This window comes from Dasypus novemcinctus, chromosome 5, assembly GCF_030445035.2.
Source record: "Dasypus novemcinctus isolate mDasNov1 chromosome 5, mDasNov1.1.hap2, whole genome shotgun sequence".
NCBI lineage: Eukaryota > Metazoa > Chordata > Mammalia > Cingulata > Dasypodidae > Dasypus > Dasypus novemcinctus.
Genome location: NC_080677.1, coordinates 76300952 through 76314592, shown reverse-complemented (window position 1 = coordinate 76314592; position 13641 = coordinate 76300952). Strand labels below are relative to the sequence as shown.

Below are 13641 nucleotides of genomic sequence, written 5' to 3'. Positions count from 1 at the left end.
CCCTTGAATGAAAAATGAGCTCCATTCTCCACAAAAGACTAATGCCCTTGATACAGCTTTGCCATGTTCACATCTGATTGCCAGAAGCTGTTTAACCAGTCCCTCTCCTGAATTGTCAGAAATGCCTGGGTTCCACAAGCAATTCCCATCTAGCCTTTGTTAAAAGATATTTGAAATCAAAAGAGGTACAACCAGGAGCACATCATTTAACTCTCACAGTCCCATTACTGTCAGGAAACTTTGAATTAAAATATGTTTCATTTCAGTGCAAGTTACTTAAGGCAAATTAACCAGGAAAAGCACAGGTTGCTTTCCAAAAATGCTATTTTAGTTGGGTTCCTTAAACAAAACAGATCTCAGCCTAAATTCTATAATGCAGACAAAATTGCACATAAGTGCCTTAGAGCAAAGCACTATCAGACTCAGAGAAGCTGGCTTGGGTGCTGCAGGGTGGCAACTACTGGAAAAAAAAGCTGCTACCACAAAGGCAAGAGGGCCTTAAAATAAGCCCCCTCTTTCTCCCCGACCAAAGTCGGGGAAAGAACAGTAGTTTTAGCAGAGAGGTGACATGTTTAGGGGGTATCTCTACCTAAAGAAGATTCTATAAAGGTAAGGATGCCAGTGGAATGAAGGTAAAGACTTCCCTTTGTATATCTGGTGGGCTTTTGTTTTTGGGCAGTGGAAGAGGTTGGTTTCACTGGCATGAGTTCCATATTCTACAGAAGAGCCAGGGAAGAGGGCACTAAATTAGTTTGTTTTAAGACCAGTGTTTGCAAAATCTGTCCTCAGGTGTCCTTATTTATTTCCTTCCCAATGAGACAACAGGCACAGCCTGAAGCTGACACATATCTAAGTCAGTGGCAGGAATGTGACCAATTATCCATCCCCTAGCAGTGTCCATGCACGATGGAACCTCACGGTACAATATTAAATTGTAAATGTAAAACAAGAGTTCCAAAGAAGTCACAGAAGGAGAATCTTCATCTGTGGCCAGTCTCTCTTTTGAGCTTTGGATTTATACATCCAATTGCTAAACATCTTCACCTGGAGGTGCAATAGGCAGCTCCAAATCAATACCTCACAGCCTGAGGGTACTATCCCCAAGCAGTTTTTCCTATTACTTCCTAATTCTGATTAATGGCACCACCATGCACCCAAGCCAGAAGCCTGGGGTCATTCTGGGCTCTTCTTTATTCCCTTGACTTTTCTGTGGCTGTCCTTACCCTCATATGTATCCCTACTGCTAACAAGCTCATTTGACTTCTCTGCAGCTGCCTGTGTCCTGCCATTCAAAGAGCATCCTTCTCCCACATCATATGTGAACCATTAAAGGGAATTAATTTCATAAAACCAATGGAAAACTTATTGTCCTTTCAAGGGTGAAGAGGAATAGCTATGACTCTGATGTAGCCTTCTCTTCTCACATCTCTCCCCCATATTGTCTACTGAGCTATGCTATTAAAATGAAACTTTAAAGATCTTCTTCACTCATTCTTAGGAAAAAAACCTAAAATATCACATTCCAATTAGGGAGGAGAGAAAGAGAGAGAGCAAGTGCCAAACCAGATAGAGCATGACAGAGGTAGTAAGAGAGGTGAGGTGTGTGTGTGTGTATGACAGTTTCCTGTGTGGTTTAAAATGTCAAATTTAGGAAATGGACAAGAAAGGAACAAAAGCACTTAAGATGAATTCTATGTATTTATTTTTTTCCTATGGAAAAATACTGGGGCAACTAGCAACCTTAATGTAGTGTCTTAGAAGCAAGGCAAAGTGAGGTAAGACTTCCATTCCCTGGCACAGCCTGATAAATTCTTCACTTCTACAGAGCTCATACATCAAGGCAGATCTTTCTTTAACAAATCTTGAGCTTACTTGGGGTTCTGTAGGTAAAATTTTTGCTCTTCTTATTGGAAGACCAAAGCAGGTAAAATAAAAAGTGTCAGTATTTCTTCAGGAGCTATGAGTTCTGGGAGCAAGGGAAAATTTAAACTTTTTCTTCATGTATATTTTTTGGACCCAAGTCATGTAGAAACTATTTGCTCTGACTCTATGAAATTTTGAGAACTAGATTAAATTTGGGGTTTACTTTGGCCCTGAGTCATGGTGCTTTCTACTCAAAAGGTTGCTCAGGCATGTCCACAAAGCTACTTAGTGGCTTATAATCAGTTAATTGTCCTCATACTACTACTTTCCAAGAACTTATTTTGCTTGAATATACATGACCCAAATGGCCCTAGATTATAACTAGGTATGAGGAATTGAGCTCCTTTAGAATTTTATACCAATAAACAAGGAATGACCACTATTCTTATTTCATAAAGGACTTTGCTGCAGACCAGTTTTGTGGCTAATGGTCTGAGGTCGCACATTAGCTCCATCATAATATTTTGTCTACAGGTCATTTTCTTTCACAGACTCTAGGCAGGGAACCCTGCCTCATGGGCAGGGAACATTTCAATTGTCTTCGTATTATCTATACCTGTTACAGTTCCTGGCAAGAAGGCCAGTTAAGACAGTGGAGTAAATGAATGTTAGGTCTGCTTTTCAGCTACAGCACAGTGTTTGTTTTCATGACATAGTAAGTTAAGCTTTAGTTTACTTCAGCATACCTTAAGGTCTTCCAGTGAAAACATAACAATTTCAATAGTACTTGCAGGACCAAATGAGCTTTCAGTAACACTGACCTATAACAACTGTTTGAGATAGGTAAAGTTATACAAATACTAAAGGATTGAGAGAAGGAGAAATGAAAGTTGAGTCTGAATAAAATCATAAGGTGCCAGAAAAAATCAAAATTAGGGTCTTCCCTGGAGCCTTCCATAGGCACCATCACTGGGTTTTGACAAGAGGAGACCTAGGCCTATAATGGCACTGTTGGAACAAAGGACAGGCTGACTTTCAACTTGATGGTGTGACCTTTAATATTTAATAGCTGATTTTTTTAATGATTAACTTTGTTAGATATTATTTAATAACCATTACAGTAAAAGTATTTTCCAAGGGGTTACATAAGACTTTTGGTTAATTTTCTCATTTCTTCATTAGACTTGTAATTGAATTAGACAGGTTCCAAGAATCTATTATAGGGCTCAATGCTTGTCATAAACTCCTATGCACAGTTATCTCAGCAAGGCACAAGAGCTCATCAAGTCAGAAGATTTGTCCAGAGAGAAAATTTCTAACCCAACTTGAAGTTGAAACACATGTCTGAGAGCATCAAAACTCTAGGATTTAGCTTCTGGTTGGCCTGATGTCAGCATAAGATGCTCTAGGGTGTCTCCCCACAGAATTTTTTAACGACTAGCAAAAAATGACAGAGCTATCTTCCTCAAAACCCCAGAAAATAGTTACAGGTTTGTAGTAAATGGGTGAGATGGAATCAAGAGAATGCAGCTTTAAAAACAACAGAAGCTAGTGGTGCCCTTGTTGGCCTTTCTTCTATCCCTTCCTCAATAAGTGTGGAGCCAGCCTCTGCTCCCACAGTTGGTCCCTGACTCTCTTCTGGAGGGAGCAGAGTAACCCCTAGGTGCCTAATGGGGTAACCCTATCTTGGGGTCTTATGTTGGTGGCAGCCTGAAAGACTGAACCAGGAACTTCTTCTCTGGCTTGCCCTCAGAACTTGCCTTGCAGGCAGAAGCAGCTTGAGGACAGCTAAAGCAGTGTAAGAAACAATTAGGTCAAAATGGCCTTGGGCAAAGGATTACCTGCTTTAAGAAATATAAGAGTACCCTGGGTGGGTGGAGTGAGGCGGGGTCCATATCACAGGGAGTAGAGGGGGCATCAGAATTTCTGTAAATGGGGAAATTCCTAAGGTCAGAAGTGAAAACAAACTTAGGAAGAGACAGTCTCAGAAAAGATAGAGGAATTGTACTTCACTTTTCCCTTTGACTAACCTTCTTGATAGAAGGGCTAAACTCTGAATGCAGAGCCAATTTGCAAAACTGTGAAAGGTGATTTTTGCTTTAGTTTGTTTTTGTTAGCTCCTGGCACACAAGGATTTCTATGTCACATCACAGCTGGATACAAACTTAGGGAACAGAGAATTTAAGGATTAAATCACACAGTTAACACTTTAAAATATTAAAACATATAGTGTGCAACTAAAGATTGCAAGATAAACAAAGAAACAATAATGATGGCTCATCCAAAGGAATAAGGTAAAAATCCAGAAACCACCAATGAAGAAGACCAGAGTTTTGACATACTAGACAGGGACTATAAAATAATGATCCCCAATATATTCAGGGAGATAAAGGATCACACACACAACTAAAGGATATCAGGAAAACAGTGAATGAACAATATGGGAATCTCAGTAAAATGATAGAAATTTAAAAAGGAAGCAAACAGGACTGCTGGAGTTGAAGACTACAATAACTGAAATGAAAAACTCCCTAGAGGGTTTCACTAACAGATTGGAACTGGCAGAAGAAAGAATCAGTGAATGTGTGTGTAGGGGTTATATGAGAACGCTGTATTTTCTGCAAGATTGTTCTGTAAACATACAGTTACTATTAACAAAAATTTTAAAATTCTACTTTTATTTACCTCAACTAATTTATATATTGAAAACTCTTGGAGGCCTTCTATGTTCTAGGTAGTGAGACTTAAAAAAAATGCCAATGTCCCATCACCTAAGTGGAGGTGGGAAAGTGCCCTCATGAGTGTATGGAAGAGTCTTTAATCCAGGTTCTGCATGAGCACATACCTGTTTACAAGGCTCATGAAGCTCAGGGGAACAAGCGGAATAGGAAGCAGAAGGCTGCTGCAGAATTCTGAGGGCTTACCGCTTGATGTGGGTGGTGTACCGTATTCCATGGTTTTTATTATTTGTGTATTCACCCTTTAAAAAGATTTAGTCACAGCCCCCAAACTGTCCAGTCTTTGACCTGGGCACGGTGCCCTTGGTGGGGGTGCTGCACTGGCTGCTCATCCACATAGGGTGGCTGGCTGTGGTGGAGATTCCAGGGAGCTCCCCATCCAAGACCCTTCATTTCTCATTCCTATTTTTTAAAAACATCTTCTTAAACATGGAAATATATTGAAATGTAAAGATGATACCACAGAGCAGTTGTTGAAGTAATCAAACTCTAAACTGCAATTTGAGTTTCTCACCAAACCTTTCCTTTTTCCTTGTCAATCATTACCAACACTAATCTCAAGCAGAGACTTTCATTAAAGTGCTTCTTTCTAAACCTTCTTACTTTTTCCAGGGATTTTAATTGGTGTTGATGTTCCAGTCTTCAAGTCCTCTCTTCCCTTTGCTCTAAGCAGGTTCTCTGGGTGATCTGGTCAATTGTTCCAAGGTGTTTGGAGTGTTTCTCTTTCTCTGCCTTTGCACACCCTGTTCCCTTCATCTAGAATCTGTTCCTGACCCCTTTCAAATAGCTAATTCCTGTTCATCCCTTAGCGCTTAGCTCAGGTGTGACCTCACCCAGGAGTGCTTCCATCACTCCACCAGACTGGGTTTCCTGTGCCTGACTTTAGAATTCCTGGCTTGCCCATCACTGTACTGCAAGTTCCCCAAGGGCAAGGACTCAGGCCCCTTTATCTTAAAAGTTCAAGCTCACGGAAAATACCCCTCTATGTTCAGTGTGTGGACAAATGACTGAAAAAGAGTGATTTTCAGAAGTATTTTTCAGAAGTTGTTTTTCTAGTCCATGCCCCATATTATTTGAACCAGATTTAAATAGGATTTGTAAGAAAATTTTAAATTGGTGTCATGTGATATGTACATCAGACTTGATATGGTCAGATAATGTAAACCCTATGTAAGTGCCTTGTAAACTCGAAAGAACTAAACAAATACAGTCTTCTATTATTGGTTGTAGTGATTATCATTATCATTATAGGCACCATCATGGTAGAAGAGAGAAAAAAGGAAACATGGTGGTAAGATAAGCGTTTCATGATGAATCTAGGGGAGAAGTAGCTAAGATACAGAGGATATATTAAATGGGAAAAAGGGACAAATGTTGTTTTTCTGAAACTATTACTGTGGTATTAACCGAGAGGTTAAAAATTTAAAAAAAAATCTTCTGTTGGCTTGATAAGTACTGCCTTTTAGGGATTTCTCATAGGACATTAAAATTATTTCTTATTCTATGATTTTAGATAAATAGTTCAGGAAAAAAGAATATCACTGAATGCTAGGCAGGTAACCCCAACCCTAAACTAATACAGAGGTAAAAGCAGAGTGACATACATGAATGCAAAGAAAGAGATCTTAAAGACAAGCTGGTTGAAGTAAAATATTTTCGGCAAAGGTAAAATAACTGCAATTGTCCTATTTCCTGTGCCAGTTTAGCTGCTCAGGCAGAAGAGGGAAATATCTAAAAACTATCCGTCTGAGCAAGAATAGAAGCTATCATTGGCAGTTCAGCGTGTGGCTTTTCCAGTTGCTCAAAAATCACTTGTTAGGTCATGAAGTCATTTTCCCTAGTTGACTGAAAAATAAACAAAAGGAAATCAAAGAGGAAACTTTCCATTGTGGACTCTATGTAGTCTGTTATTTCCCTTCCCTGTAAGTAATTGAGAGAAAATGAGGGATTATTATTCTGCATACTTATCTAATCAGATATATTTATTTTCCAGATGCAAGCATTAGGCTTTGTGAAATGACTGCTATATTGGCACATGATGAGAATCCCTTGTTTTTCTGACACAAACTGTCTTGCAAATTGCATTTACATTTAGATAATTTGTATGTGTGCAATTTCTAGACCTGACAAGATAGCAGTGTAACAGAGTGTTGGCGGGTGTGTTAGCTGGGATTTTGACGATAATTTAATGATGGGACTATTTCAGAGATGTGGACAAGGTTAAGGCAACTAGAGGGGGGCTGCTGAGGCAATGAAGATAAGCATAGTGGGTGCCATTGCCACTTCTAGGCTGGAAGAACCTAGGAGAGGAAAGAAAGTTACTGGTGCCTAGTGACAGCTGGAACCATGAATGAGGGACTGTCAGACTACAGCTCCAGAGGGAAGGAGCACGGCCAGGCTGACAGCCCAGGCAGGGAGAAAGAGAGGTCAGTGCCCCAACCTCTCTGTGGAGGCTGAATATGGCTCTCTCAAGATGTCCAGCTCTTGATCCCCAGGACCTTGAGTATGATTCCTTACATGGCAAAAAGGACATTGCAGGTATGATTGTTAAAGATTTTGAGATGGGGAGATTATCTTGAATTATCTGGGTGAGCCCAATCTAGTCAAATGGTCAAAGTCAGAGAAAGGAGTTGTAAGGGTGGAAATAGAGGTCAGAGAGGAGAGAAGATGCTGTACTTCTGGCTTTGAAAGATGGAGGAAGGGGCTTCGAGCAAAGGGCTTTAAGTGGCCTCTGGAAGTTGGCAAAGGAAGGAAATGGATTCTCCACTAGAGCTTCCAGAAGAATCTAGCCTTGCTGACACCCTGATTTTAGTCCAGTGAAAGTGATTTTGGGTTTCTGACCTCCAGAACTGTCAGAGGATAAATTTGCGTTGTTTTAAGTCACTAAGTTTGTGGTAATTTGTTACAGTAGCAATAGGAAACCACTACACTTTCTGTCCTCTGACCCTCCAATCTTATGCTAGTGCTTTGCATTGGCTAAATCCGACAGGAAACCAGACGGCAAGAGAGTTTGGGTGAGAAAGCCTAGCAGTCAGTGTCCCAGCATACTAAATTGGGCAGAAAAAGAAAGAGAATGGATCTGGGAGAGAGGCTGGAACAAAAGAGGAACCAACATTTGTGTGGAAATGAGGTAGGGTATAGATGGGGATAGACTTTAAAACAGTGAATGGATATTACAGATGCAGGTTCTAAGAAATAAATCAAGAACTAGAAATGCCAAATACACAGAGATAGAAAGCAGATTAGAGGTTACTGGGAAGGGGAGACATGCGAGCGGGGAAGGGGGAATGTTTATTAAAAAAATATAGTCTCAAAAATAATAAACTCTATTTGAGAAAGAAAGAAAGAAATCAAGAACAAGTCATAAAAATCTGGAATGGTAACTTTGCCCAAATCATATTGGAGAAGTTGGTTTTGGAAACCTGCATTTTTTTCAAAATTTTATTTTTACAGTCTGTTAACGATATCATTATAGAAAAGCAAATAGCATCAGGGTTGTTGAGCATGACACACTTAAAAAAAAATAAGATTTCAGAATTGCCTTTGCATCTAGTCAGTTTCCAAACCCTATCAATTCAATTTCCACTGTCTCCAGCGACTGTCTCTCATTTCCCGTTTCTTTTGCTGCATTAACATTAGATACTCATCTCTTCCCTTTCCTCTTTTAGTTCACATGGTTGTCACACCACCTTTTTAAAGCTCATCTTTGATTTCTTTCTCGTCTAAACACTTATCCTGCTCCCTCATGCTTCTTGAAGAGAATCCAAACTCCTTACCATTGGTGTGCAGGTCTTCTCGGACCTTGTCCATATTAACCTTCCAGCTTATTTCCCACCATTCTCCTAGATTTAAGCTGGTTGCTTCTCCTTCCTTCACCTTCCGTGAACTCTCTCATCTCTGCATTTTTTACTCTTGCCCTCATACCTGCTTGGTATTATTGCCATTCTCCGTGGCTTCTCCAACCTTGTAATCATACCCATTTGCCAAGGCTCTGCTCTGCTCACTCCATGGAAAGTCGTCCTCTCCTCTCAATGTCCACTGAACTTCGGCTCTGCCTTATTGCAGTACTAACTGCAGCACTGCCTCTTCTTACTCTAGTTATGTGTGTATTTATTTTCTCCACCACCATTTCTGTAACTACTAAATTACAAGCTCCTGGGTAGAGGGATTGCATCTTTATACCTTCTCATAGTACCTAGCACATTCCCTTAAAATTAATAAAATTTTTCCTGTTCTGGGGACAAAAAATATTGCTGTGTAAGTAATAAAAATTATTACTAAAGGAGGGGAGAATCCTTGGGACTATTGAGAGGGTGTGGGAGATTGAGCGAGCGCGGGTGAGGCAGGGCTGACATCCAGTTGGCACACACCACATGGCTGTGCTGGCTGGATTTGGCTGGAGTCGATAGTCCTGTACCTGGGCTCTACCAGTGAAGTATTTTGAATATTCTCCCTGGTGAAGAAGGCAGATTACCTTTGGGTTATATCCTTTAATCATATCCTTTATTGCATTTTTTGAGAGATCCCAGTAAAATTTTTGATTTGCTTTTTAATTTTTCCCCTTGAGTTTATGCCTAGACTGGATCATTGAGGCCCCACATTTACCATGAGTTCTGTTCTGAATAAAAAATTAGCAAGTGGATGCAATGGGTTGAATTCTTTATACCACCATGTCGGTCAGTCACTGGCTGCAGGCTGCCCAGGGGGGCAGGGCATAACCTCCCAGAAAGGTGGATCTAGTTTAGCAAGGGCAGTTCTCTAGAGAAGGTGGTAGTGTGAACTGTTAGCAGTTGACATTCACAGAATGAGATGGGTATATTGGCCTGGTACCAATAGCATTCATTACACTATTGCTTCTCAAACATACTAGTAAATGTCCTTAGCTTAGTCTCCATATCTGATTCTGAGAGAATACCCTAAAGATTTCTTAGTCATGATGAAGGTTAAACTAATTCCAACTGAAAACTTCCAACTTCTATACCGGTACTGCCCAATAAAATGTCATCGACTACATGTGGCTGTTTACATTTACACTTAAATAGTTAAAATGAAATAAAACTAAAAATTAAATTCCTAAGTCTCACTAGCCATGTTTCAAGTACTCAGTAGACACATGTGGCTAGTGCAGCCTTTAGGATAGTGCAGATAAAGAATATTTCCATCACTGCAGAAAGTTCTGTTGGACAGCATTGGTCTGTACTCTGTAAGCATCAGTTCTATTATTGGACGGAAAAAAAAGGGAGAAGTAGTTTTAGAATTAGAGATGAAATGTTAATATGGAAATGGATTAGGTATGGGTGTCAGTTCTTGGAATTTTTATCCTAGAAGTCCCTTTTCTGTACTATTTGATAATCTGTCCCCTGAGCTGTCTATATAAGGATCTGTTACTCTTTCAGCAAAATGGTCATGGTAAGGTCACACAAACCAGAGTCTGAGTGGTAAAAACATTTCAGTGTTTTCAGAATATCACCAGATTACTAGTATTCTTAATGAGTACTTCCCAGTTAAAATATACGTGCCTAGTAGCCTCTCCTGACTACACACTAATAAAACTTACAAAGACAAAACAAAACAATTAACCACAGCTCTGAAAAAATGAAGACTGTCAGACAACCAATTGCCATTAAATTGTCAAAATTTCCACTAGCCAAAGGTGATGGTGTACTTGGGAAACCTTCCACAAAACAACAACAGCAACTAATGGCTAACCCTTAGTTCTCATGAATCAGAGCTCAGAGACTCTGAGAGATCGTGGGAATCTATTTCACCTTTCCTCCATTGTTTCTGTCCGGCTTAGAGACCCAGGATCTGTGGTAACTAGAGAACTGTATAGGCATCCTCCTGTGCAACTCATCTTATGCCTCCCTCATCTCTCAATTCCTCGCAGGACCACGACCCAGGTCAGAACTGACTACCTGCTTTCTCTGTGCCTGTGCCTGGAGCTGCTGGAGAAAATTATAACTTCTAGAGGATCTGTGTCACCAAACATGGATGGACCCAAAAAGTCGATCACATTTTTCTAGTAAGCTGACTCTAACCACTTTTGCAATGAGCAGTTTATTCAATTTTCCTTAACATGTCTAAATCCAAGTTCCTGATTTTCATCCCCAAATCTATATATCCTCCTCTAGTCCTTCTTAACTCTGTAAATGCATCACCATCCACCAAGTTTCTTAAGCATGAACCTTGGAATTACCCAAGATTTCTTTTTTTCCTCTTTTTACCATTCACATTGGATACAGCAAAATGTCCTGGCCATTACTTCCTCCAAAACATATGTGAGATTTACACACTTTTTTCCATTTCCACTGCCACCATTTCAGTCCAAGCCACCATCTTCTCCTGACTGCATACTCAAATAGTTGTCCTGATCCGCCTTCTTCTTTGGTTCCTTCCAGTGCATGCTTCATAGAGCAGTTACAGTGATATCCTAGAAAGCTAGATCCAAGCATGCCATTCCCTGACTTGGACACTTCAGTGGGTATCAGAAAAAAATCTAGCCTCTTTATGATGACTTCCAAGGTCCTGTTTCTATCTTAAGTTGATCTTCCAGCACTTTCTGTCAGGTGAGTGCTATGTTCCAGCCACCAAGCATTCTCTCATTTCCTCAAAGTGCTAAGCTCTTTGACACATTAGGAAGCAGGAACTTTACACATATTGTCCCCTTTGGATTCTTTACTTTTTCTTTTTTTTGAATAGTAAACTTTATTTTTAGAGAAATTTTAGATTTACAGAAAATTTGCACTAAAAGTATAGGGAATTCCCCTGTTACCACAACCACCCACAACTCACACATATAGTTTCCTCTGTTATTAACATATTACATTAAAGTGGTACATTTGTTACAACTGATGAACCAATATTGAAGCATTGCTACTAACCAAAGTCTATAGTTTATATTATGGTTTACATGTTGGGTTATACAGTTTTATAGGATTTGATAAATGTATAATGTCATGTGTCTGTCATTGCAGTATCATAGTGAACAATTTCACTGTCCTAAAAATGCCCTATTTATGCAGGTCTCAGGCAGATTTCACTAACTGTCATAGTAAACAAAGCCTCAAACAAGAGTGTTCCTGAGGGTTCTAGGGACATCCTGACACCAGAGGCAAGGCACATAGCCTTATGAAATCAACATATTCTCAGCAGGCTGTATTTGGGAATATATGACAATTTATTTCCCTAATATAATATAGTTCTACTCATTTATAATTCCCTTCCCCATGATTCTTCCACTTCTTTTATTTGAACCTATAATTCTCAATATACCCATTAAATGTTCTCAGAGAATTAAATCTTTGGATTGTTCATATACCAATTGAGCTCTGAATCCCAACAGAGTTGTAGCCAACTCCTACTCTACAGTTCTTTGGACTTGCCCTGGACAACCAGCAAAATGATGTTGATGGATAAGTCTCATGCCCCAAAATAAGGAGCATCTACAACTGCAAGCAAAACAATTCCCTCCATGTGCCCCATAATATCAAAGTCCCCTCTCAGCCTGGAGCACTGAAGCAGTCAGAGCAGACATCCTCCCAAATCCTTCAAGATTGAGGGTGAACAAACATAAGGGGGTGGGGGGAGGGTGGAGTGTAACCATGGACCAAAGTAGATTTATTGTTATTGTACAATGGAATAACCTGCAACACTGATAGAAGGATAGCGGTCACCAGGGGGTTTGGATGGGAGGGGGAGGGATGAATAGGTGGAACACAGGGCATTTTTAGGGCAGTCCTCTTTACTTTACATCCTTCAGGTTGTGCTTTAAAGGACACATCCCCAGTGAAGCCTTTGCTCAACACCCAATGTAGATAGGTGCCCTCCTCATCTTCTGCCACATTCAGTACCACCACATCTTGTAAATTTCCTTTAGGAAAAATTTCTATTTGTAGTGTATGTATCTATTTGATTGTTCACTTCCTTATTGTCCATTTACGTTGCTAGACTATAAACGCCACAAAGATGACGATTTTTAAAACTTCATTCATTACTGTCCAACCAATGCCTAGCATAGTGCCTTGCATACAGCAGGCATTTAATACATGTTTGTTCAATGAGTGAATATAATGGCAGTGGGACACTGCACCCTGGTTTTTGTAGTTCTCATATATAAAGGACTTTAAAATGATTAGGAGGTTAAGACAGGAAAAGTTCATGCTGAGGATTATTGTTTTTCATATATGCCATAAAGTTGGAGAACCAGGAACTGGTTGGGGTAGGAGATACTCCAAGCTCAGTCAAGCAGACAATGGAATGCCTATTAGACACTGGAAATTGGTAAGTGTGCACATAAACTTTCCTTCCAGCTGCAGATCTGGGAAAGGTTTTGACATCACAGGGCCAAGGTAATCCCCACAGTCTGTCTGTTGGCAATAGCGGTTTGGATGGTTCTCTCTCCATTTGAGCATGACTAATTAGAAAAACAAACAAACATGGGCCCTATGAAAAAGCATGAAGTACAAGGGAAAGAATGTCATGAAAAAGATAGAAGAAAGGCATAGTCCAAAAATTGATTTACCACAGGAAACAGAGAACATTCTGGAAACTATGCGGCATTGTCAAGACATGGCTTCTAAATGGGAGCAGGAATGTAAGAACAAGAACAAATGAAATGAAATATGCTATTATTAGTGGAGATCCAATTGAAGAATGGTTTCAAAGGAAGGTACTTGAGCATTCAACAGATAGTTGAAGAAAAGTTTCCAGTACTGGAAAAAAAGCTGAGTCTCCATAGTGAAAAAGTTTCCTGTGTTCCAGATAAAATTCATGAAAAGTACCCAAATGTAGACAACAAAAGACCCAAGTAGAAAGTAGAGGCTACTTGCTAGAAAACATTTCCCATGTATTGGCTTTTAAATACTATTTACCACTGAAAAGAATCAGTAGTCCTTGGAGAAATGGCTGATTCTAGGCCAGGGACAGGGAATGTAGAAAGTGACATCTTGTGCTAGAAAGCAAGTAAGCTATCAAAGATTAATGGAACTAAGTCAAAAGGATACAGGATGTTTTATTCACCAATAGAATGGTGAATATATTC

At 39.8% G+C, this 13641-nt stretch overlaps 1 protein-coding gene across 5 annotated transcripts in view; it reads right to left on the bottom strand.

Annotated features, from left to right (window-relative positions):
* The window catches only part of MAGI2 (membrane associated guanylate kinase, WW and PDZ domain containing 2), a 1419055-nt gene that overhangs the window by 52882 nt on the left and 1352532 nt on the right, over positions 1–13641 (bottom strand). The gene's annotated exons all lie outside the window — the stretch shown is intronic.